Genomic DNA, 4,108 nt, shown 5'->3' with positions numbered 1-4,108 from the left:
AATGTGACTCATCCCTAGTGATGGATATTTTCAATGATAAGCCAATGCTCCTTGGCCTTTGTTGAACATGTGGTTAAATTGCAAACTCAAGATCTTTGCAATGAACTTCATGATATCTCACATTTATAGAGAAGAAAATACTTGCCCAGACATACTAACTAATCATGACATAAATCATAGATCTAATTTATGGTGGAATGTAATTCCTAGCTTTCTAAATTTAGAATTTGCTAGGAACAAGTTAGGACTACCTAATAACTATAAATTTAGAAACATGTAATCTTATCTTACTCCACGTACTTGACATTTTACTTTAATATATCTCCATAAGTGCTTATGCACCTTTGGTTTTAAAAAAAAGTAAATAAAAAACTAATAAAGTATTATGAGACATTGATTGTCATACAATCAACATCAACAAATAAAATTAAGGTTTGTTTGTTGTTTTAAATGATTATATATATTTGAATATCTATTTTAAAGAGAGTATTACACCATAGAAGAACCAAGTCACTTCTTAGATAAATTAACAGTTTATTATTATGATACCAAGATAGAGGTAAGTGAAGAAGACACATAAATTCACTTCATACACTTGAGAATTACATAGGCAATCCATCCAGAAAACGTTTATAGAAATATAAAGACTCTTTTGGTTTATATTCTGGAACAGTATGCCCCGCTCCCTGTAACCAATATAAAATCAATTAGTGTGTAGAGCAAACCAACCTAAGATAATTTTATAAGAGTAAATATTTATTTTGGTTAATCAAATTTTTTCTATATATATGATAACTAAATTTTTTTGAAAATCTCAAAATGGTTTGCGAAGATATCAAATGTAAATTAAATTAGTTATTTTAATATTTTCATATAATTTTTGAGATACTTAAAAGAATATTTTAATTCACATTCATAATATTTGAATACTAACTTAAATTATTACCTTTTTAGTTATTAAATTATCACATGTAAAAATTTATAAGTAATAAAATGAGTAATGGAATATTTTCATGGACAAACCTTTATGGTCAAAAAAGTAAGATTTTTCTCATAACCTTGTGTAAACCTGCAACAAATAAAAGAAAACTAACTCAAAATGTGGTCAAGAGTAGACTTTCCAAAAAAAATTAAACATTAGTTTCTTTTGATAAAGATAGAATCTTCTCTCACAAAAAGTATATAACTCCATATACCACCACTTATTATGATTGATTGAAAACATATTTTTAAATTAAAAATTTATTAATTAAATATTTTATTAATCAATCACAAATAATAGTACATGAAATTATAAATTTTATGGGACATATCACACTTTAATATCTCGTTGGACTGATGTTACAGACTAATACTTGAATCACAGGATTAAAATGCTTAGTGTATATAGTTTAATATCTTTTGGTGGATTTACATAAATTTATCAAAAGTTACTGGATCCTAACTAAGGTCATTCTATTTAATGAGTTAAAATTTATGAAAATTGATAAACATATGATAAGGATAAAAGAGTGGTAGAAGTACCCAGCAACTTGACCATCAACTAACCAAGCCCTCCATTCATCAACAATCTTGTACCCTAGTGAACGTGTCCATGCTTCAGAACCAGTATATGGAACACTAAAGTCATGATCTCCACTGCAAAAAAGCATGAAACTTTAGGTAAATAGGTCTAGTTAAAAAATAACCCACAAGAAGATAACATAACTTGAAGCATAGGATTCACATTGGTTATAGTAATTAAAGAAAACAAATTGTTGTGCAAAGATGTTCAGACTTTAGAAGAAGGGGTCAATGAATAAAGAGATATAAGATTATTTCAAGGTAATCAACTAATATATTTTTGGTATAACCAATAGTATTTCTCCCCCCTATGAGTAAGGAACTAAACTCTTTCGAGGTGTATAGCTGTCCCACTCAACAAATTTTACTATTAAGAATTGAACTTTTAACATTTTGACTTATCTAGGAATCCAATGAATTCTTACACTACTACATCAATATTTTGTTAGTAATCAACTTTCGATTGTTAAGTCACCAACAATATCAATGACATTTGATTAAAATTATGGAGATCTTGCCTTCTAAAAAAACGAAAGGTGAAAATTATCTAGCCTTTAAATAACTATGGAGTTCTGATGATATCAAATCATTAATTGCATCATGCTACAATAATGTAATTAAATGTGATTAATTTTGTAGTTCACCTGTATATAAGTGCTCGATATCCATTGGAAGTTAGTTTTTTGTGGAATTCGATCATGCTTCCTTCATCATGATTGTACTCAATATTATTTGTGCATAATTTCCACTCGTCGACCACACTTTTCTGTTTCACCACAAAGACATCAATTTTATACTCTATTCCACATTAGGTAATCTCCACAAATGCATTAGACCATGACACAACCGTAGTAGTCGACATTTTGATCTTATTAGGTTGCATCGACATTACAACAAACACAATAATCAAAATTACAGTAAACAATACTACAACTATAATTTATAATATTGTAACTACTTACTAACAAAACTTACATCTACTGTATGAATTGCTTTCCTGACAGCTTCATTATTCAGCCATACGGTTCCAACCTCATCATCCTAGTTAGAGCATTATATTTAGTTACTTGTTATATGAGCAATAAGAATGATATATAGGAATTAAAATGGATTGTATTTCAATTGAAAGAGAGCAAGTTAAAAGCTAGGAAATGAATATGAAATGATAAAGATCTAAAGTAGCAAATAAACTTACAAAGCAAGGAACACTGCCAGTATAACTAAGTTCTGGCCAAGTTGGTACAATTCCACTCTTCACATGTTGTCCTAGGGGCCAAGCACGACCGAACATTCTTCTTCTAACAGGCATAGGTTTATCTGTCTCACCCAACTTCCTAAAACTGAGTGGCAACCTATTATCAGATTTTGTGTTCTCCGAGCCATGATAACATGGTTCTAGAGTGTCATATGGGTTTAAACTTCCAAGCACCTATAGTAGAAGAAGAAAAAGCATAAGTGAGTGCCACATACACTTTAACCTAATCTCATTCCAGGACTGTTTATAGTTAAATCACCTTATCCACTTTAAGCATCATTTGTAAGCAGGTTATATTATTGATTCTACCATGGTATCTTCCAAGGCATTGGCCTTTGATATCCTGCATCATAGAACATTGATTAGCATGACTAAAAATGAACAAATGTGATTAAAAGAAAATATAAGGTGTCTTCATATACTAGGAAATAATGAACTAGTTTGCATGTTCCATACTTTAAATAAAAAGTGAAAGACATGCTGTTAATTACACTATTAAGATTATAGTGATAGTGATTAGTCACATACTAATCTTATTGTATTTGATGGTATTGTTTTTACCTCAAAAATCTGATCACTGATGAGTCCCATTCCATGTGCATATGGAACGATAGCATTGCCATCAAATTCATTATCTGTAACACCATTTCCAATCAAGTAACCCTGTACATTGAAATTATATCAAATTATGGACACATAATTGCAAACAATAATGTGATCACTTAAAGTAATGATAAATGACCTTGAAATTCAGCTTGGGTTTTGCACCAGCATTGAATCCTGTGGAAATTTGAGAAACAATATTTTATTTATGATTCTAAGTTCTAACACATATTTTAACACATTATGAAAACAACATTTTACCTTGTACTATTTGTTGAGCAAGAGTAGGTATATAGATTCCAGCAAATGACTCTCCAGCAAGGAATAATGGATTAGAAAGGAACTCAGGGTATAGCTTAAACCACTGATTTGTTCAAAAAAGGTAGATATATGAGCACAATGATAAGCATAAGGACTTGTCAATTTAGTTTTTAGCTTAAGTTCCTGACTTGTTTCCTTAATTACCTCAAGGAGAAAGTTATGTGAATCAATAGCTGTCTTTACATCTCCGGTTCTATAATCAGCCTTGTTCTTTGAGTATGAAAATCCAACTCCAGCAGGAGAATCCAAATATATGATATTGGAAACCTATAATGCAAAGTAAAATATTTTATGAACACAAGACAATTAATTCATATAAGTACACAAATATGTAGTTAATTCATATATGCAGTTCTTATCTTTGTC

The 4,108-nt window shown here is 29.8% G+C and overlaps 1 pseudogene; it reads right to left on the bottom strand.

The window, feature by feature from the left end:
* LOC109359942 overlaps nt 596-4,108 on the bottom strand; it is a 4,115-nt pseudogene continuing 602 nt past the window's right edge.

The sequence above is a fragment of the Lupinus angustifolius genome, chromosome LG11, assembly GCF_001865875.1.
Source record: "Lupinus angustifolius cultivar Tanjil chromosome LG11, LupAngTanjil_v1.0, whole genome shotgun sequence".
In the NCBI taxonomy this organism is placed as follows: Eukaryota; Viridiplantae; Streptophyta; class Magnoliopsida; order Fabales; family Fabaceae; genus Lupinus; species Lupinus angustifolius.
This window is presented reverse-complemented; position numbering and strand designations above follow the sequence as displayed.